Consider the following 23,714-nt stretch of genomic DNA (forward strand, 5'->3'; position numbering starts at 1 on the left):
TCTGGAGTTTGCAGCTCTGTCTCTGCTGCACCCACAGCCTGCAAAAGCCAGACTTCAAAACAGCACAGGAAGAGTGGTTTGCACAGAGACTTTTCCCCCGACCATGAGATCATCAAATAACACAATCCATCCTTCTGCTTTACAAACATCAGCCTCAGCTGTGGAAAGCATTTATGTGGGTAAAGGAGTGTGGGAGGTAAAGTCCTTTTCTGAACAGAGACGATTCCTTGGAGAGGGTTTACATGAGAGTCTAGACTAATACTGATGTTTGATTTTACCTTCTTATACTGTGCTAGTCATCTCATACATGGATTGGAGGGACATTCTCTCTTCTCCAGTCCTCCTGATTTGATGTGATGAGGGAGATGATGGATCAGCCCTTTCTTTGACACCAGGGGGGTGTATTCCTCCCTCTCTTCCTTGCTGTTCCTCTATTCGTCTCTGACTCTGCCACATCTGTCCCAGAATCTCAATGTTCCACTACTAAATAGTTGTTTTTCAAACACCACACAAGAGTGGGAATATCACTGAGCACATACACAAGTGTATATATACAGGAGTAATGGGACCAAATTGGAAGAGGAAAAATTTAGGTGAGATATTGGGAAGGAATTCTTCCCTGTGAGGGTGGTGAGGCCCTGGCACAGGTTGCCCAAAGAAGCTGTGGCTGCCCCTGGATCCCTGGAAGTGTCCAAGACCAGGTTGGACAGGGCTTGGAGCAACCTGGGCTAGTGGAAAGTGTCCCTGCCCATGGCAAGGGGGGGGCTGGATGAGCTTTAATATCCCTTCCAACCCAACCCATCCTATGATTCCGTGTTGCACAAAGTTCAGCTACGGCACTGGAAAATTGGAACAGCAGTTTCCTGTTGGAAACACAAACCCAAGGCACCCGATTGCCACATCCTGCTGAAGTACCAAGACTGCACAGCCTCTGCTTTAAAGCTAAATTAAAGTTTGTTCACTTCAAAGACACAACACAGCCAATTTGTGATAGCGTTGCTCACGCAAACTATTACTGATATGAAACGCAATACTTGAATGTACGTGGAAGCTTTTGACTTCTCTCTCGTTCTTAGTACACTTAGTTTTGACAGCTCTAAACAAATGTCAAACTTGCTTTCAATTTCCTCCCTCTCCCTCCCCACACTTTGTGCTGGTGCATTGCTAACAGAATTAAAACTTGAAAATAGCCTTAGGCTTTCTAACCACTTCTGAACGGTACTGGAGCCTTTTGTCTATTTCAGAATAAAAACTCGAAGATACTAATTTTGCCATATTTTTAAATAATAAACTAACAAATGTTCATAGCTAAAATGGGCTGTAAAACGCAAAGAACAAAAAAAAAAAAAAAGAAGGAAAGAAAAATGGATACCATATTGCAAAGGAAAAAGAGTTAGATTGTCATGAATCTGAAAGGAAATCAATAGGACAACTTTGGAGACCCATTTCAATCTGTTGTTGACATTGTTTTCTAGTAGTAATTTTCTCAAAATGTTAACAGTATTGAGTTTGCTTATTGATTCTATTATTTTTGACCTTGCATTAGTGTGGGCTAATCTTACATGCCATAAAATTTCCTTTCACAGCTAAAATTATTGTATGGCTCTAGGGGAAAGTTCCAATCAGGTCACAGCCCCCTTAGGATTTTGATGAGCAGATAACTGGCAATAACGAGTTATTTTGGTTTTCTATGTACCTTTCTGTTGTTTACATTTTATTGCAGAGTTTAGGCAGCATCTTCATACGAGTGATCAATGTATTGACTGAAATACCAAAATCAGAATGAATTGAGAAGTCAACTCAGAGCAGCTGGATGGGTCCATCTCCACGGGAGTGGATGGCATGAACATACAGACGTGGAATGAGTGAAGCACACATGTTCCTCCCCTGCCTGGGGATGTGGCTGCAGAGCATCACCAGCTGTTGCAACATTTATGATTCAGCAGCAAAAAGAGCAACTCCACCTGACTGTCTACACCAGCAAGAACACACTGTAACAAAGAGGATGAGCAGATTATCCTCCTGATATAAATATACGTCATGTGTTCCAACACAGACACCTGTGACACCTTATTTTCATTCCCTTGGACTTATGCATTAATTACAGAGCTATTATTTTTACTCAGGATTCCTGTATTAAGTGCTCAGAAGGGGTAGTGCTGAATTAATCAGTAGCTACTACATGGTTCAATAGTTTAGCACCATTACCAGAGGCTTAAATGTTTCTCAGAAGACAAACCCATTTGTTTCAGGAAGGATCTTCCAGAGGCTCCTGGATGCTAAATCTCTGAATTCTTCCCTAGTCCACAAATGGGAATTTCAAGTTTCAGGCCACACTGACCTGACACTTAATGCTAAACTGGACATGTGTCTTTGCTAAAAATCTAATTTTGTGAGCAAACTGCATATCCATTTGGGGCTAAGCAGCTATTTTCATAGCACCACAAATAGTCTGACATTTTGAGTTCCTGACAGCTACAGTGGCTGTTCAGAAGGCACCCAAACAGCCCACAGTCAGGCTGGTATCAAAAGGAGATATTTTGGATTCTGCAAACTCATAAAGGTCTAGACATACCCAGATGTTCCTTGTAAAAGAAGTTTAACACCAGAGAAAAGACACCCAAAGATAGGCTAAGTGCCCTGCTTGAAGGCTGCATAGTATATACGTCCCCAGAGGAGAGAGCTGGAGGGAGATTTATTGTTTGAGGCTTTTAGCCTCAAGCTTCATTTTTAAAGGTATGTATTTCCCTAGAAACAAGATAGTTCCATTTAAAAGTCACAGGTGCCCTGAAGCTCTGCTTAGAAGATTACCTCAAATTTCATTTAATAACGGGCTTGAAACTGGAGTCAAATTATTTATTACAATGGGCAATATTTTTGTCTGTTTTTCCCTTATGGTCATCTTAGGTGCTAAAAGGGCTCAATAAAAATTAAAAATGATAGCAGCTTCTACTGTTCTGCTGATGAAGAGTTTTTCTTTGAACCATCTTTAAACCTGATATATAGTTCCAACCGAGCCTTCCATGTAATCCTAAAATAAAACAAGTAGCAGTTCATCCCAGTTTATCCCAGGCTAATGCACCCCAGCCTCGTGTTGTGTTTTTACAGTTTTGATGTGCAAATCCTGACAGCAGCAATCACTCTGGGAACACAAACCTGAGTTTGCACAAAAATCCAGTACTTACAACTAGGTAGACTACTCTGCAACGGTTTAAATCAAAGATTTTTGTACAGATAAGGTTTGGAAAGTTGATCAAGAGAGACATATCAAAAAGCTGAAACAGAGTTTTCACCTTCTGGACAATTTGGAAAAATTCTGAAAGGTTTATCCTCTTGCTCTGTATTTTGATTAGGGGAAAAAAACCCTCAAAACTTTGTTCTAAAGAGAATCCTTACAGATACACACACAAAAAAAAACTGGGTAAGAGGGTAAGCAATATATTCATGTGTAAAAGTTGCAATTGGAAAATAGAATTTAAAATAAAATGCAATTTTTTGACAGCGACAGTTTCAAAATGAGATTAGAATTGTGTTTAAAAAAAAAAAGTTTTTTTTTCCAGAAACAGCTGTTGTTCTTTGTCCCTCATAAGTAGGATCAATCCACACACTTGCTGAACATTTGGGTTTTCCTGAATCAGTATTTTCCCATTGAAAACAGTATGAAAACATTTTCATTGCAATAACACCATGAAATATTTCTTTACTAAATCAGAAGTGATATGTCTAATTTTCTCTTAAAGAAACTTATGGCCCTTTCTGTAGAAACACAACAGTTAATAGGACTTTTCATTAATTACTTTAAAAAATTTTAAAAGACATTTTATTAACTATGAGAAGACAGCAAAAATCACATAATGAAAAGTTCTATTTTGTTGTAAGGTCTCTATTGTCCCACAATTTCAGAAAACAGCTTTCATCCCAATGAGCTGGAAATGCCATACACTCCACAACACTGTGCTTAAGCCCACTAAGAAAATACTTGAGCACTTACTTAAATATTATCCAGGTTGTCTAATCTGTATTGTCTACTTTTGCTGTTATTACATTTTTGTGGTATTGGATAAAGAACAAAGGAGGAAAAAGTTGGAGAAGATTTAAAGAAGCACAAAGCCAAAATAACTTTCAAGAGCGGAATTTTTTTGGTTTTTGACCTCAAGGGGGAAAGCATTTTCCAAGACCTAATTTGATAAACAATCAGTTTTGTTTCTCTGCAGTCCAGTTAAAAGGAATTTAAGAAATCAAAATAGAGAGATATTTGCTCTATTAAAATGACATAGGCATAGTATCTTTTGTTTTTTTGTTGTAAGAACAAGAACTTGTTCAAACTGAGAGATGCAAAGATGAAGAAGCCCAAGCCAGTTCTTACAAGACCCATCGATAGAAACCTACAGAAGCTCTTACATGCAAGAATAATCATCATATATGGGTTCCTAACACGGGATCCTGAAAGGGAACTCATGGTCAGCAGTTTTACAGGCACCATTAAGTCTGAGTAGAAGTTGACAGAGTTTAGGGCGCGAGTCTCCTTTGAGCTATGACTGCCTTGGACGTCTCTGGCACTGCAAATGCACCTTAAAATGAGCATAAATCATACTCAGGAGAGGCTACAAAGCTTCTGAAAAGCATCAGTGAAAGGCAATGAAACTCGAGCTTCAAAGTCACTTTGGTGCTTTTTGAAATTGTTAAAGAAATCCTTCAAATCCTTCTAAAAGGCAGGAGAAACCAGGGCTGCAGGCTGAGGACACAGCCAGTGCCTCTCTGCTTACAAGGAGTGGCCAGGAAGGGCCTGACACGACGTCTGTGTGTTGGTGGGTAAATCATAATTACTCCTATGGTTATGTAGGATCATAGCATCTCTCGCTGCTCCCTCAGGATGCTGCTTTTCCCAGGATCACACTGTGATGGGCATGTGGGCACCTGGATGTTCCATACACATAAAAGTAAAAACTATCAATAAGCTTCTGACTCTCTTCTCTCACAGATCCCTGAGCCTTTTTTTGTCCATTAATTTGGTTGGTTTGCTTGTTTGGGGGTTTTTGCTTGTTTGTTTTTTTCCCTGACTCCACTCCAGCTAGATTTAAGGATTATCCTCTTGGGTACCAAAACCAGACTTTCCCTCCTGCACCAAGTCTGTTGCATGAACTTTAGGAAACGAATCTCTACTCTCTTCCTCCATTCTCTTTTTCAAGTTATGGTCCCCAAGCCCCACAGATTATATAATCCATAATGGACTCGCAAATTGAGCAAAAAACATGAGTTTGTAAAATGTTATTAGTTGTTTAAATTTTACATGTTCCAGTAATCATCAAACTGGAAGTTTTACCATGACAATGCAAGGGGGTGAATGGCAAAGCCAGGGTGTCCCATTGCAGGGACCTGCCAAGGGCATCGCTGTCTCTCACCTCTGTTCACTTTTGTAATAATATATATAATATCATATTACTGCACCAAAAGTAATAGTAACTTAAATATGCATGCATTTAATAATGATAAAGTCAAAACTGGCACTTTATATGCAAGCCAGAGGCCAGGTAGAGTTACCAACCAGCACCAGTGGGATAAAACCTCTGGGAAACGCCACAAAAATGTCTGCTGGAAGAGAGGCAGAGGAAAGCAGGGGCTGGGAAAGCAGCTGTGGGTTCAGGAGTTATAGTAGGAGTAAATAGAAAGCACTGCAGCTCCTTGTAAAGACACAAACCCCTGGGCCAGCCCTGATTGATGTGCTCACAGCTGCTTTAACCCAAAGCAAGGATGAACACCAAACTCACCACCAGCTTTGCAAAACGCTTTTCCTCGTAAGTTCCGGGACAAAAAGGTACAACAGAATGGGCCAATTTGCACATGCAGAGTCCCACTGTGTACCCAGGGCTGATTTCTCTGTTTCCAACAGTCACTTGCATAAGAAATTACCCAACCTGAGAGCTACTAAATGCACAGTTGCAGTAACTACAGCGAGAGATGAAATAACTGCTTATTTTCTGTGTGTGTTTTCACATCACTGGGTTTCCCCAAATCTGGAACTGTTAACTGAAGGATCACACCTTCCTAGCACACCTTTCTTTGTCTGCACACTCAGTCCCTTTCTGTTGCTGGAAATAGCTCCTAATTCATTATTATCACTGACATTTCCTGCAATTTCCCGTGTTTCCCTGGCACTGCCTGTTTCCTCGTTTCGTTATTATCAAACAGCTCTGCTGTGATAGACTGCTGGTCCTCATCTTCATATTGATTAACTTCATTTTCACATGCATCATCTCGATTTTCAACATCTTCAGCACAGTCTTTTTACAATGAGTCATTTGCAAGACAGATTTTCGTTACTGGAGCCATCTCCAGCGTGGGAATGTGCTGGACCAGTTTCAGGTACAAGGCCATATTTTGCTCAGGGTAAGTCAGAAATGCATGTACAAAACTCACCAGGATAATTCCAAACCTCCAGTGGTGTAGGGAATAAACCAATTCTGTCCCACAGTGTTTGCTTCTCCCTGCCTTTTGGCTGTCTTAGGGAAGGAATATGCCAATCATCCTTGAGCTTGATCATTATCAATGTAATTAAAATGCAATTTATTTTTTTGGATTAATTTGTAGATTAAATGGAGTCATTTTATTACGTTTATCTCGGACATCTAAAATATTTAAGCATTTAACATTACCAAGTCAGCTAAATAAATCTTTAATTTAGCATAATTAGATTTGTTTAAATTAAGAAACATATTGATATTGCAAAATAGTTTCATGTTCATTTGGAAGACTAAATTAGAACTTAAAATAACTTGTAGTCGTCCCTGCTTTTTCAGTGTGCAGGTCATAAAATACAGTTATCTAACACGACACACACTCTTCTCTACAGACTAATCCAAACCCTCACAACTTATTGTACTCTTGCATCAGTCTTTGGAGCTTGTTCTGGCAAGAAGAGGAAGGCATCTGTTGTGATGAGGAGATATAGGCAAAAAAAATGCTCTGGAAGCTTCCAAAAGCAGGTTTGCTGAGGAAGAGGGTGGCCAGGGCAGTGCTGCTGTGGGTGATGCCACAAGGCAGTGCCCAGAGCTCTGCTGGGAACCCCGACATGAGAATGTAACAGCTCTGACAGGGAGATTATTGCTCTCTAATGCCCTTCTAAAACCCAGGAGCATGAGATGAGGTTGTCTTCCTCTTAATGTAAGTGATTACAAATATTAGTGCAGGTCATAAAATTATCAGTTCTTATGTTGAACTCCTGTTCTAAAGTCAAACTTCAGCTGGTAAGAGGAACTGGAAAGTAGTGTAGCCAGCAGAAACAAAGGGTGGTGCACCCAAGCCAGGAGGAATGATTTGCTCTGCATTTCAAAAAACATACTCAGGAGTGGCTGCAGAAGCACCATTTCCCCTCTTTTTTCTTTGTGAACTTATTCTTCACTGGGAATAGATTCCAGCCCTCCTGCAGCAAACTGTCATCTTGATCTGTGGAAAAATGAGGAGAGAAGGGAGGTAGGAATAGAGGGAGAGGAGAAGCTTTGGGGTAACCTGATTGTGGTCTTCCAGGATTTGAAGCGGTCAACATGAAAGATGGAGAGAGACTATTTCCAAGGGCTTGAAGTGACAGGACAAGGGGGAATGGCTTCACTGACAGAGAGCAGAGTTAGGTTGGGTATTAGGAAGAAATCCTTCCCTGTGAGGGTGGTGAGGCCCTGGCACAGGTTGTCCAGAAAAGCTGTGGCTGCCCCATCCCTGAAAGTGTCCAAGGTCAGGTTGGACGGGGCTTGGAACAACCTGGGATAATGGAAGGTGTCCCTGTCCATGGTAGGGGGTGGGACTGGTTGAGCTTTAAGATTCCTTCCAACCCAGACCATCCTATGATTGTAAGAAGGGCTATTCAGATGATGGATTTTTGGCAAAACCACCCTAACTAATTTCATCTTTCCCCATCCTCCAGATTTCTTCAGACTTTCTCTCTGACCTCTTTTTTGCACTCTGAGCTGCTGGAACTGTAGTGCCCCAAAACAAGTGTAATTGAGCATCACTGCACAGAACTGAGGGACTGTTCCCCATATCTGGGAATTTTCATTCGGTCATTTTCACCAATTCCAGTTGCTTCCCACAGAACAGCACTGGTGGCTCACACTCACCTCATGCTCAACTGATTGACTTGCAAAACCTGCTCCTCAGCAGTTGTTCCCATATCTTCTTTTTGCTCAGTTGATTATCTTCACTGAGATGCAGGACCTTGAATTTGTCTTTCTTTAGCTGCATCCTTTGCTTCAGGTTATTTCCCCTGCTTGTATCACTTGGAATTCTAATCCTGTCTTCCAGCATAATCACAGCCCTTCTCAGTTTGTGTCATTTGGAACAGTAATAAGCACTGTCTCTGGTCCATCACACAGATCTCTAATGAAATATCACCAGACCTACAGAAACTCACTTAATATTGTCTTCCTAGTTCTACAGGAAGCCACTGAGGAGTATTTCTTATGCGAGTTTTTAAACTAACTGGTATTTCCATCTGGGTCATGCTGGTTACTGGGATGTCCTGTGAAGCTCTCCCAAAATCCTGTGCTGAAGAAATGGACCTGTGACTATGGACATCATCCACAGGGGTGATACAGGTGTATTCTGAAAGGCAATTGCTCCAAGTTTTGAGATGTTGGCAGGGAGCATTAGTGGTTTCACCTGCTATTTTTATGTCTTCCGGATGCAGGATAAAAAGCAGGATCTATCCATCAGCTGTCAACTTCTCTTCAAGCCTCACACAAATTAAAATTGATTGAAATTATATTCCAGGGTTCTGCATAACTCAGCCTTAACATGGGTACACATGTGCACCTGCACTCTTGCATATGTTTGCTGATAAATTCTGCTACATTAAATTGTGCTTACATATTAATAGGCTTACAGCCAGTTTTATAATTGATGTGAAGGTGAATGCAGATCCTGGGGTTTGCTCTCAGAGCTAAGTATGAGTCTAACAACTTATGTGCATGATTCTGTGTTGATAAAGCTGAAAGTTTTCCCAGAGATTTTTTTATATTCCTGCATAGAGATAATATGAGCCAGATTTATCCATGGACTGGAATCAAGACTTGTTTGTTTTAGCCACCCACATTTCACAGAATGGTTTGGGTTGGAAGGGATCTGAAAGACTATCCAGTCCCACCCCCTGCCATGGGCAGGGACACCTTCCACTAGCCCAAATTGCTCCAAGCCCTGTCCAACCTGGCCTTGGACACTTCCAGGGATGGGGTAGCCACAGCTTCTCTGGGCAACCTGTGCCAGGGCCTCCCCACCCTCACAGGGAAGAATTCCTTCCCCATATATCACCTAAATTTTCCCTCTTTCACTTTGAATCTGTTACTCCTGCCCTGACACCATGGACAAACCTCTCTCCCTTATCCACAAATTTGTACCTGCTTTTCCATGAGTGGCTGCATTCACATTTTTCACATTTCCTCTGGAATTCCTTTTACTGCCTCTTCTAATGGTCAGTCCCTCATTTTAGGAAACTCTTCTTGTCTGATGAACCAGCTCTTAAAAACCTCATTTTAAAACCCCATAAGTGCCTGCATTTTTCATGAACTTTGGCTGCATTTGGGCTCAAGGATGGCATATTCTTCATTTCAACACTAGGAAAAAAAGCCCAACATGAGAATTCCTGTGCTGTTAACGGATCACTTTGTTTGATCAGTTTAAAGGGGGCTCCAAAGCAACACATTCACCTTGATCCTTGACTCTCTCTGCAGGATCAGCCACTACCAGGCTCTGGGGGACACTGTGCCTGTCGTGACTTTGCTGAGCCAACTCATGGGGAGGACAGTTTTATGAAATACTGAGCTCCCTGGAGAAGGGTGTCAGACTTGGTGCAGAGGAAAAGCTGGCAATCCTGTGCACACATCCTTCTGCACATCATAAGGAGGTGACAGTTACGAGAGTGTTTATTAGAGTGGAAATTTTCCATGCTCCTGTGGCATCTGATAACTGTTCTCTGCACTAACGAATGGCCATCAGGAGGAAGCTAGAGCATAAAGTAAAAAATTCAAAATTCAGAAGGAGTTTCAGGTTTGCAGGCAGCAAAGACTCCTCCTGTGTCTCCCACAGCCACAGAGCAGCCCAGTGAAGGATCAAATGCAGTTCTGATCCACAACAGAGTCAGGGAGATGAGACCAAACAATAATTATACAGACGCTCTGCCAGCTGCCTGTACTCTTCCCTTTCAGGCACAGGCATTTCACAGACTGCAAGATAATGCTCATGATGCACCCTTTGAACCAAGTTTCCATCTCACATTTATCCTGCAGGCAGAAAATTTCACATTTGCAAATTACTGTTTGGATATCCCAATATAAAGGTTTGAGTATCTGAAGGAAAAGGAGATTGTACTCAAAACTCCACCTTTTCCCCCAAAACAGGTTCAGCCACATGAGAGTCTCCCCTGGTCATCAGCAGAGCTGGTGTGTGAGTCAATGTGCTCACACCTGCCAGGCTTCCCAGTGTCACTTCACACAAGCTGCTCAAAAGGACACAGGGGTTTTTTGGGGGTAGCACCTTTTATTATTGCAATGACTATGCCATTTGTGTGGTTTTTCCTAAAAAAAGGGTTCATGTTGCCTTTCGAATTCTTATTAATTAGTTAAATGTGCCTGTTGTGTTTAACAGCCTGAAAGAACAAACAAGGGAATTCTGAAACCTTCCCCTGAGCTCTGGTGCTCCCCAGTCCCTGCTGAGGAGTCAGAGGCATCAGTGGGCAAGTGGTCCCAGTCTCTGACCATGACATTATCCAGTTATTCACCAATAAAGCTTTGCTAAACTGCCCCCCTACAGCACTTTTAGCTTGAGATAGGGGGGTCTGAGGACAGGGACAGTTATCAAGGAAGTAGGAATCCACACATTTCACACAGCCCATAAAGGGTACTGTCACAAACACACACAGCCCCTTTTGTCACAAACATGGGGCAGCATCCCTCTCCAGTGCTGGTCATAATCCCCTTTCCTCTCTGTATCAAATATACCCACTCTCCAGATCACTGAAACAGCAGAAGAGCTTCTCTTCCCCCTTGATTTTCTCTAGGTAATATAAAATTCAGCATTCAAGGTGCTCTTTTAAAAGTAGGTTACCTCCCGATGAAAATAAGAGTTCATATTTGTGCTGACAATAGTGGATGATGTTTGTACTGTGCTGCCTGTATAAAAAAAAACCCCACAAAACACCAAGAACAAAAGATGCCTTTACTCCCTCACTAAAATTCCCTCGGTTTGAGTCAAGGACACCTTTCACCACTTCAACCAGCAAGGAAATGCTTTCACACCCAGCTCAATTGTGAACTGCAGAACAACACACTCACTATTTGCACAACAAGCAGGGAAACTTTCATAACTGCAAAGACTTTTAGAGGATGTTCCCCCCGCCCTGAAATAAAGAAAGCTGATTTTTGCAGGAAAGATCCATCTTCTGTGTGTGTTACCCCCCACGCCTCAGAGCTGTAATTCCTCCAGCACTCCCTGTAAGATCTCTAATCTTTACAGTCAAGCACAAAAGCTGCTAATATAAATATTTGCAATACTCTCGTATGCTGGAGAGTCTTGAGTGATGAACTGTGGTGTAATTTGCAGCCCACTGGCTGTGGGTGCTGTTTCCATTCTGCAGCAGGAATGTGGTGGTGTGACAGAAAGCATTAAACAAGGAGAAGGTTTTACACAGTGTTAACTACAAGCTTTTGCCACTTCACAGCGAAATACTACAACGGATTTGTACTACTTCTAATAAGACAAGGGTAAGTAAATCAGGGTCACCAAGTGGACTGCTCCAGTGAGTTATGAAAGTGAGAGCAACAAACTTGAATTTACAATGCGTGCCCTTTAGCTAAATCTGAGATTTGTTGCAGTTATTTTGGCCTTATTAAAGTATAATATTAACGTCCATGAGAGAAAATTTGTTATTCTGAAGACACTTCTATACCAAACAATACTATATTTAGAGACAATAACTATCCTGCATTGCATAATCTGGCATTTGTGCCACAAGGGAGTCATGTGGCATTATTCACTAATGACAGAAAAGCTTCTGGCTCCTTTTCCTGCCATAATAAATATCTCTTTAGAACAAACTAGAGGGGGTGTGCTGGGGTAGTGTGCAACTGTAAGTTTAGTTTTTTGCTTGTTTGTGAGGTTTGGTCTATTTTCTTTTTTTAATGAAAATAAGTCTGAGAGGTTTTCAATCCTTATGGCACTTACTGCTGGTGTGGTAGGAGTTAATCTTCATCAAACTTTAAAAAACCAGTAATAAATCAAATAAAACTACCAGGTCGCTGCTGAAAATTCAGCTTAAAGAGGGACCTGTTACTGTTTGATGCCCTGCACCAGTTTGGCAATCCCAGGCTGAGGGCTGGGGCACCTGTGAGTCAGAATTCATCACCACAGAATGCAGGTACAGCACAGATTTAGGCTCCTGCTCCTTCAGTGAGGGTGAGATTTCATAACTATTCCATGACTGGGCTGGTCTTGGGCTACAACACACTATGAATAAAGAGTTCTTGGCAAATCTAACTTCAGTTTCTCCTTTTCAGGAGATTTTGGCAAGAGGAATGTGATTCTCAGGTGCCATTCTTAGAAGAATAATATTGATTAAAGAATAGAATCTAAGCATTTAGGGGAAGGATATTAAACTGACAAGCTGTACATACACCTATAGTACCTAAATCCCTGGGGAGCAAAAAAAAAAAAAAAAAAAGTCTGTTTACTTTCTTAAAGCTTTCCAGAAGCTGCACTGATTTCTCCCCTCTCAGCCTTTCCCAAACTTGCCAGAGTAGATGTGATTCCCTGTGTTCTTTTCCCTGCCCTAGTTAAAAGTAGTTTTGTCAGTTTGATGACTTTTCCTCCTCCTCAGTAAGGCTAATGCTTTGGCACAGGTCCTTGACAACTGAATGTTTTGCAGTCAGATGGCCTGTCCCACATCAGCTTTCCCTGTATCCCCAGACAGTCCACCCTCTGCTGTGGTGAATCTATTTGATTGTAAAAAACAAGAGGTGAAAAAATCCAAGCCCCCTCCCCCCCCCCCTAAAAATAACCAAGCCAGGCTGTAGTTATTGCTGAGCAGTTCCTTCAGTGTCCCCAGGGATCTGATTTTCCATGGGTTGATCCACAAAGTACAAATGATAAGTGTCTCTGAGAGATTCCCAGCTCAGTACTGGTCACTGCGGGTGCACAGCCAAGGGAGGGGAGGACAAGAGTCACCCAAAATCTACAAACTGCAAAACATTCCTCTGTTAAAATCCTTTTGGAACAACAGGTATCTATGGAATGAAGAGACTTTGCTGCTTTGAATCACAACTTTTTTCTCTGACTTGAAACTGCTCCTAATTTCTCCCTTTTTTGGCATTTTACCCCTTCCAACTCTTTGTCCTCCAGTACTTTTCTTTCCACCCTTTTTGGCATTTTATCCCTTCCATGCCTTTGTCCATGAGTGCTTCCTTTTCCACCAAAGAGATATTTTTGAGGCACATTTATGGGTGTTGATGGGGTCCCCAGACATCAGTGACTCAGGAATTCCTCCCGCTCAGACATCCCATATTTACGTGCCTTGGTAGGTTTTGTCATTTTTCCTTAAAGATGCCTAAATGAGTCTGACAGACATTGAAATGATGCTGCTATTTGTGAATAAAAGGCAGCCACACCTGGCAGCAGCTGGCCATTGTCTTCAGAAGTTTTGCACAAATGGAAAGATCTGATCCCAAAAGTCTGTGTTTCAGAGCTCGGGGAGGGGGGGGTTGGGAAGATAACTCCTGGAGCTGCTTCTCATTAAGATACAAGTGCACAATAAAATGGAATGCAGAAAATTAAATCTCCATGGTTTGTGGCGTTGTGCCATTTACCTTCAAGTTTAAAAAAATAAAAAAAAATGGCATGAGAAAATGATAAAGACAAGAAACACAACCAAAAGGACTGAGCAAAATAGTGTGGTAGTGAGTAACAAAAGCCACAGCCCATCTCCCAAAGCCTCCTGAAAAGGCAGAGACCCCCCCCCACACCACAACCCAGAGACTGAATTTTGTGGAATTTAGGTTAGAAAACATCACACAGATTTTCCATCCCCTAAAAAACGCCTGCTAGCCACTGCTTTCTAAAGGAAACATTTCTAGAAAACTGTAAAGAGAATATTGCTTCCTTTTTATAGAGCATAACTGCTCTGCAACAGGTAAATACATATGTTCTTTTATACTTTTCATGCTCTGGATAACACATCCAGGCATTTTATAGCCATCAGGTCAGCACTGACACAGAACCATCAGCTCACAGACAGTGACAGCCCTTCCCAGCTCCATCCAAACAGAGGAATTGAAGACTCTGCATCACATCCAAAGTTCTCCAGCCCTTCCAATAGGCAAAACATAATTATTTGTGCTGATTTCTGCCAATCCAATTACAATGGAGCAATTAGAAATGATGCACATACAAGGAATCAATAACCATCCAAAATGAGAGCGTGTTGGATGTGGGGGGAAAAGCAAAGCAAGGAAGCCCAAACCCAGAGGAGTGTCTCTGTCTTAGCTCTGGTTCCATTCCAGCTGTGAGGAGTCAGGGTGACTCCAGCAAACACTGGACCAGAAAATGAAACCTGCCACAGCCATTGTGTGAGATGGCTCCAGGCACAGTTTGTTTCTCTCATCATTAACAATGCATATTCTGATGAGACACGACCATTGCAATCTGCTCTGAAAGCCCAAAATAAGGCTCCAAAAATTTTTATGCGTATTGGCAGCCACGTATTTTATACAAACATGATTTTCCAGTCAGGTCATAGTGCCATCTTAAACTCAGAGTAAATTTTTGCAGCTAAGTTATAAACCCCTGAAAGCAGCATTTTATAATGGAAATGCTGATACAAGCTTAACCAGAGCAGCAAGAAGAGTGCCATACACTATAAAAATAAAAGTGAATCATAAAGCAGTTAAGGTTTGATTACTATAAAATACCTGGGCTTGAAAGTTTGATTCAGACTTGTTTTTTTTTTAATTACATCTCATGACCTAGAGATACTTTTTGGACAGATAATGTCTAGGGAATTAGATCAAAGATGCTTTTTGTAACTTCAGAATACAGCACTAATGTGTTCCGTGGTCTCCTTCAAGCATAAAACATAAGACTTTGAAAGTTATTTGGTCTACTTGTAAATAACAGTGGGAAGTGGAGCTTGCAATTAGAGAGAAACTCCTCTAAACTCCAGCCAATCAAAATCGAGATTTATAGGAGTAAACCAAAAAAAAAAAAAAAAAAAAAGGAAAAAAAGAAAAAAGGAAAAGCCTCCCAAGATTTCAAAGATGCCTGGTAGGAATATTTCTTAATTGAGCCATGCTTTAGAGCTGCATGGAATTGTTCTTATTAAAAATTGAATAAGAACAGAGGAGAAGAACATGGGAGCTTTTGAGAGATTAGAGCTTTGTAAGATTTACTTAAAAGGTTTCTATTAGACTTCAGGGGTTCTCTCATACCTCAAAAACTCACCTACACAGAAGAGTCTGAAAAGTCAGGGTTTCAGCCACCAAAACCTTGAATTGGGTGACTGGAAAACAAGACAAAAGTCCTTCTTTCCAAGACAGCACCAGTGCTGCTGCTGAACCCATGTGTCTTCTTTGTTTGCCAAATAATCATCACGTTGCTTTTTTAAAACAGGTTCATTTTCAACCCGCATTTCTTCCTGATATTTCTGATTTAACTCATTGAGAACCACCTGTGGCTGGGCTGCTCCCAGTTTCCCTTTTTCCCATCTAACACAGTGTTTGCAGGGGGTTGGATATTTCCAGAACACCCCAGAAGTTTCCTTGCACTGTGAATCTCAACATGCAGAGGGACCAGAGGTATTTTATCTCTGATTAAAGGATCTTCTGTGGGGTGAGCAGGGTGTATAACACACCTTAAAGATCTTGCTGCAAACCCAGGCCCCTTCTGGAGTTTTATCACCTTCCTTCACTAAAACTACAGGTTTGCTTTGAAATCCTAAAATATGCCACCTGCTCTCTTATTTTGGAATCCACCTGCAAAAAAACCCGGAGCCTTAAAGATTCATCAGATGGAGACAAAAAAAAACCCTTCTCAGTTCCTTGGCTCCCATCTGTGCTAACCCTGTCTTAGCAAGTGCACCTCCTGCATCATGCCAAGCTTTCAAGTATTGGCAGACTTTGGGGATTTCACAAATGAAACACTTAATACTTCTGGGCAACCTGAGGAGCTTTGCTGATCTTTGTTCATATTGCATTTCCAGCCCCTTCAAAGTTGGCTCCCAGACCAGTTTCCCATTAGGTTTTTTTTTATTTAATCAAAATCTCCAATGACACATTCCCAGCCCGTTCCCCCTCTTTGCAGAGCTATTACATGCTTTAAAAGGAGCTAATCCTGACTCCCACATAACCACCAGTGGGCATAGGAAGCTTCAAAAAAAAATGCTGCTGAGTGTGGCTTGGGCTGATATGACAGATATGTGGAAATAAAAATGCTGGTAATAGGCTCGGTGTATAGTAATGGAATAGCAATTCAGGCTGTACTTGCTTCAGTTTGAAGGAGAGAGCACTCTTAATGAATGATCAACCAGAAACCTGGGGAAGATTGCTCAGAAAAAAAAAGAAAAAAATTTAAAAATAAAGAAAAAAAAAGGAAAAAAAGAGAATGAAAGAAAAAAAAAGGAGATGAAAAGCAAAGATGATGGATCTTGTTTGAAAAGCTTGAGCACCCCGGGTTTCTGGGGTCTCTGAGCTGGTCAGTCCAGGTTCCTCCCAGAGCTGCAGCAAGGGCTTGGTTAGGACAGAGGACATGGAGACTGCAAGTCCTGGTATTTTCAGCTCAGCGAGGATTTACTGCTTGATCTTTCTAACCCCCATCCCTAAAATACAGAAATGATTAAAAGCAAGTGAGTGGGAATAAAAGGATGTTACTTCTGTGCCCAGTTCTTCTGGGAACTGTGTTACTTCTGCAGTGAGTCCTTCTGGGAACAGCCTTTCAGAGCTGTTGGTGTGTCTGAGCTTTCTGGAGACTAAAGCCAAGCAAGAAACTGGAATGAATAATTTAATCTGGAAGTTTAAGCTTTTTTAGTTATTCTACATCTACCAGCAAACTAGTTTGGTCTCATTGTCTTCTAATTCATGGCAATAAACGCTCTGAGTTTTAAAATAGAAAATCAGATGTAAAATTGTTAAAAGACAGGACATGGTTAAGAACAGAAGGGAGCTAAAGTTAAGCAAGTGAGGCAAAGACTTACAGGGTAATTCTGTAAAGGGGACAAAAGACACCAGGACAAAAAAGGATCAGAGCCTGCCAAGCTCAGCTGAGGATGCAGGACAGGGGAGCCTGTACAGACCTGGGCATCACCCAGTGCTGACACAGCAGAGAACTCACAACAGAAACCCAACATTTCACAGGTGAGAAGGACAAAATGAACATACAAGTGCAGCCAAGGGACAGATATGAGAGGAAGGGTAACATACCCCTTACAATTATTTCCTATAGAAAGATGCAAAGAAAAGGAAAAATTGTGAGCAGCTTAAAAGGCATGGTTTGGAAAAATAGAAACTTCAGGATTAATATTAGGAATTTGAATCAGTGTTGGTGCGAACTCTGTCAGCTCAAAAAAATAGCATCACAAATTAAGATGATTTTTACTGCTTTCTTGACAAAGAAACAATGTGTCCAGCCTGGAGAAATTTAATCCTTGTGATAAAGGAAAAAAAAGGAAAATAAAGGCAAACTGCAATGAACTCCTATGCATTTTGAATCTTAACCCCATCTAATACACATTCTTCGTATAGAATATTCTTTTAGCATTGTATTCCTGCTTTCAGCATAACTGCCATAATTATTGTTTTCAATTAAAGCCAAGATTTCCTTTATGCACAATATTTTTAAAGGGAAAGGTGTGTACACAGAGAACACTCACATTTATCATATACTACATTCTTTCTCTAGTTTAATACATGATAATATCCCCATACAAGCTTCATACTGCAACTGTGAGACTGCAGTGTACAAAAATCCCTCTATAACAGCCTGAACCAACCTTCAGCAAATGTGAATAACATCTAAACTTATGTGCAACCAAGTTGCTGTTTTGTTTTGTGGGGTTTTTTTGTCTTTTTCTTTTTTAATTAAATCACTAGTCTGCTAAAGATCTGATGGTTAATCATCTTATCAATTTAGGCATTTGCAAAGGTCTCCCCAGGAATATTCTTCTGTCTTAGAACCTTAATATCCCTTCTAAAACATCACAACCAACACCACAGCAAAGGAGATTCGATTTTCTAAAAATGATAAACACTTTCTTGAAAGCATTTAAAGGGATTTTTTAAGTTTTATTCAGCAGCACAGGCTGCCTTGTGGTTACAGAATATTCATCTGTGATCCCAACATAAGAGCTTTGCTCTTCAATATTAACTCACAAGAGCCACTCTGAGGCTCTCGTGTATCTTTGTACAGAACCAGGATAACTGGAGAAGCTCATCTACAGCTTAATTTCCTCTTTCTCTAACTGGAGATTACAAAATTATCAAGAATTTACCAACACTGGCCTGAAGAGTCACCTACAAAGCCCAGATGTGGTACAAGATACCATTAGAAAACACAGCAACATTTCTTTTGAAGAAAATCTCTTACAGCCCATGCCATTATAAAATTTTTTTGTCAATTAATTAAATTTTATGTGTTAACTAACAGTGAAATCCAGCCATAGGAACTGAAAACAATGAAAACTAGCAATGTTTTGGGGAGTTATTCCCATAGCAAGCTTCTAGGGATTTAAAAATGCTTTAGCATGTATTTTTGTAGGGTCTGTGCTAACACAAACCTTCTCCCTCTTACATTGTGCTCCCTACTTGGGGTCATCAACAGCTCAGTCAATGGTATTTAATTGTTTACTGACACTGCATTAGCCTCAAATCACTTCCATCCTAAATGTTCACCAGAATAGCCCACATGAAGTGAATATATCAACATTTTGTGTGTAACAGCTCAAAATCTAATGGGCAAAATCTCCAACTGCTGCTGCCATTCATTTTGATAAAATAGTAGCCATGAATAATTAGTATTCATTTGCTCTAATTAAGGAATATAGCTAATGGAGGCTGGATTTAGAACAGTGTGAAGCAGTTTTCTGGGGCCCAGCACGTACAGGTTGTGGCAGATCCCACCCAGGACGTGGGTGCTGCCTGCACAAGGTGGGTAAGAGGCAGGACAGGGCCCAGGGACAAGCCCTGTGTGAGGAATTGGAAGAGAATTCCAAGAGAAGACATGGAACTGCAGCATTTCTCAGGTCCTACACTTCCCAAGCACCAGATCCTGTGAATTATGCCTAAAGCAGAAATTCAGTACTACAAGTACAAGTCAGCAGAGCAGATGCACAGATGCTTTTCTCTATATATTATTATGCACTAAACTTGTATATGAGTGAAGAAGTAAAGCCTGGAGCTGGCAGGGAGCTTTTCCAGCTCTGTTTGGTGGCTGGTGAGCTCTGCCCAGTGGCTGGAGCTGCACAGAGAGGAGATGGAGGTCTGCTCTCCTGTCACCTCATCACTCCATAGTCATGGATGGGCTTGGCCAGTGCCTTTGTTCATCTCTTATACAGATACAAGGCAGAACCAGCACAGGCACCACTGAAATTAAATTTGGAGAGATTTTCTTCAGGAAAGGCTAAATAAGGGTGCCACGCCCCTGACACACTCCGTGGGCCTGAAGTGATGCTTCTCAGGAGCAAAGCAGAAGAAAAGCATCACCCTGTTGGTCTCCAGGCTCAGCTGAGGGGTGACACTGTTGGTAGCTGCTTCCAAAAACCATTCTGGCATGAATGTCCCTGTGCTGCAGCTCCCTGGGAGCAGCACATCAGTCCTGGCTGGGAGATGGTGCCACCCCTCAGCGCTCCTGAATCCCAGCACCTCAAACGAGGATGAGCACTTTAAATGGCAATTCTTGGGGCAATAAGCAGCCCATTGATAACTGGAGTTGTGCAGGGAATAAGCAAACAGTGTTACACCTTTGCATTATCATTTTGATTTTTCTATCCTTTGAAAATGCAAAAACCCTTGGCACTTTGAAAAAAGAATTCCCACCTACATTACCCTTTAATCCTTCCTCTTCTCTAATTCATCTGTTTTCAGTTAATTAAAAGAAAACAATTATTCTTGTTAAATCAGTGAAACTTACCATTGAACAGAACAACAACCACCTCTAGCTTTAAAATGGTAAAAATAATCTCAATTTTTTTTAAAAATCCGACAAAATTAAGACAGTTTACCCCAAATCCCACTTTTTTGTTCCCCTCTCTAAAATGTCTTCTGGGAGGAGGCCAAATTACATGGTAAGGACTTCTAAAGGGCTTAATAACACAATCAGATTTGATGTGAAAATGGTTATAGATTCTGCTCTACAGTGGTGTTAGTTGGCTCAGCTATAAAATATCTATATCTCTGTATCAATGATAGATGACCTGGTATAATAAAAGATCTTGACTTGCGTGTATGTTAACAATTAATGGGATGTATAATGTATCACATACTGTGTGTGGAAGGTAATAAAGAGGTGTAAATGAGAATTACACTGGTTAATTGGTGTCATTAATGGTTCTTTTGTTCTGCTAGAAAAGCAGTATCTTATTCTGAAGATGATATTGTAGGGCTGACTGCTGCCTTCAAGTCAAGAGTTGAGATGAGTTAAAAATGCCAGCTCAGCTATCAAGTTACTTCTTTAGGGATCTGTCCTGACATGAAACCTGCTTAGAAATCCAGATTCCATCCTCTCAAACAGGCTGGTTTCCCTCTCCTTGTGATTGCCCTCAGACCTCACCCGTGCCTTGCAGAGCAGATCCCCACAAGGTTCCTTCTGTCTGTAACAGATGTGGGTGTTGCTCTCCGTGTTCTCCAGGCAGTCACAGTCCTGCCTTAGTCCTCCTGAGGTCCTTCCTGTCTATCCAATCCCATCTCCATCCCATGCAGCACAAGGAGCCCATCCCTTCACTGTTGGCACTGTGAGAACCATTTCCCCCCCTCAATCAGTTTATTTTAATTCCTGCTGCAGCCACCTGCCCTGCCCCAGCAAACACAGCTGCTGCACCATTTTTCTTCTGTTACTTAAAAGACCACATTTGGAAAATTAAGTCCTACAACCCTCAGCTAGCTGGAAGAAATACTTTTTATACAGGACTTCTGGAATATTTAATGACAGATAGGTTCAATTCTAAATGTTGTGAAAGGGAAGGGGAGGAGTTAAATCTCCCAGTTCAGAGGGGAACTGGTACTTGGGACTGAAAGCCAGGATTCCAAATTCCACCCTATCCAGAAGAATATGCTGATATTCCTCTGCTTAAGAAAAGAAAGCACATGAAAATGCAAAGCACTGCAAAGCCTCTGCCACTGGGGTACAAATCTAAGAGCCAGTGGCTCTGGCTCGACAGTTCGGGAGAAGAGCCAGCACATACATCATTTTAAAGGTGAATCCAACTAACCACACCAAAAAATATTTAGCAATTATAATAAAAAATACCTTTTTAACGAGTGACTTTTTAATCAGCTCCACAGCGCTGTAAATCACAGCGTGCAGGATGTTTTCCAAAAGACTAAGTGCTCAGCCGCTGAATTTCAATGGTCTGACAAACGAGGGGCTGTTCAGTGCCCACTGACACGATGATCAGGAGCTCTGTGCTGGATTTAAGGCAATGCAGAACTCCATAAAATCACAGAATCATAGTCAGAGTTTGGAGTTTTACATCGTCCTTCAGCATTTGTGTGTTAATTTAGTGCTTGTGGAAGATACCAGGGATACTGAGGGGCTTTTTAAGCCAAACCAAAGGCTCAACATGACAAAAGGAGCATAAGCCTCCAGATATGCTGCTAAACTTGGCTTTTAATGCAACCCCAATCAAGTAGAGGGGTACATCTACACTGACAGGCTCAGACTGCTGCAAAATCCATCTCCCTATGCTCTAGGTGGACGTGGATGTGCCAGAGATGCCTCCTGGCTGCCCAACCTGCCCCTCCAGGTACAGCGGGAGCCGCGCTCAGTTTAATTCTCGTGGCTCTCCTGCCGTGACAGCTGTGAGAGACAAGTGTGAAGGTCAAACACACAAGATCCTGACTGAAAGCTTTATGCCTAATCTCAAAGTCTCCAAGCCTAACAAGATTTCTTCCCAGATATCTGTCCTGAGCAGTGACAGACCACACAACAGCCTTGTTTTTTTCCAGCAGAGTGATGTTTGTGGTGTGCGAGGCCAAACCCAGGATCACCACCCCGGGGCTGGGGCTGCTCGCTGAATACCCAAGCAGTGAAGGTCTGGACTTTCCAAAGCTGTTTAGCATTACTCTGGCCACTGTTGCTAAACCCAAGTCATATTATGAAGGGTTAATTGGCTTTTTCAAAAGGGGCCTAGGCGGAGTGGAAAGTTCGTTTCAATTACCGTATTTAATAAATTAATTAAATAATAATAAAATATATGTCTGACTGCAAGTTGCATCCATCTCTAACTTAATTCACTTCTGTAGTAAGTTTGTTGAAATGAGGTACCTGAAGAATGCCATAAAGACAGACCATAATAGTCTCTCCAAGCCCTATTACTGCCCTATTAAAGCCCTGCTTTACTTATACCTGGAATCAGCCTTGAACTCCAAATCAGAGCATTCCCATGTCTGGTTAGAGAGTATGAACTTTTGCTTTTTAACGTTCTCACGCTACAGTCATCTGTAGGGTTTAAAAATTTTAGAGCATTTTGAGCACAGCGTTTCTCTTGAACAAATTTGCCTAACTAAAATCAAACAGGCGATGTAAAAATGCATTTGTGTGCTCATCATTTTAAGGGGTTGAATAAAACCTTTTTAGGGGGACAATTAGAAATGCAGAGGGAGTGTGGTTGATTTATGCCTATGACAGATTCACTAACTATTCTGTCTTGGTGTATTCTGAGCTCTCCATTCCCATCACCAACTGGTAAACACCCCCATTAAATATTTCTCTTTTGACCTGTACACTTATATTTCATTAGCAAACATTACACGTGGGCCAATATCAGAGTAATTTATCCAAACTCAAGTTCTCTTGGTGCAGTTGGTTTTGAGAGTGGGAAGTTGCAGTGCTGGAAGCCAGACAGAAATAAAGTCCTTAAACTACCCCGAACGCAGTTGTGGTTTCTAAAAAAACTGAAAGGTTATTTAATCTTAATCTATTCACCTAAAATTTTTGCACATTTTACACTTGTATGATACAATGAAAAAAAAGCAGAACAACTCTGTTAACTGTGTAGGACCCAGCACAGCACAGGAATTTGAGTATGTGCATGTTGTCTGCCCTTCCCTGTGAAGGGTTGTCTCTCCAGCTTTCTTTAGTTTTAATGTTTCCAACAGGGAACCTGATTTTGCTTAGTTACCTCCTTCTCCTCTTCAGGGAAACACAAAATGAACTGGCTGTATGTTTATTAGTTAACTGGGTCCTTTTTCCACCTCTTCAGGATGTCTCCTGATGAGATTTCTCACCCATAACTAATTACTCCAGTTGTACAGACCAAGGCATTTGCTCACAACACCAACAGTGATGCCATTTACTTAATTCAACACCTTTTAGTTTTGGGAAAAATGTTAAAAATGTTTACTGAAATGCTATGAAAGCATTTAGCAATTCTGAAATGTGCACTGTCTCCTTGCACAGGCACCTTGAACTCATTGTTCTTATTGAAACAATGTAGAACAACAACAGGGCACTTCCTAAAGGAGTCACAGCATTTTTCT

This window comes from Corapipo altera, unplaced genomic scaffold, assembly GCF_003945725.1.
Source record: "Corapipo altera isolate COAL_440 unplaced genomic scaffold, ASM394572v1 64, whole genome shotgun sequence".
Taxonomy (NCBI): domain Eukaryota; kingdom Metazoa; phylum Chordata; class Aves; order Passeriformes; family Pipridae; genus Corapipo; species Corapipo altera.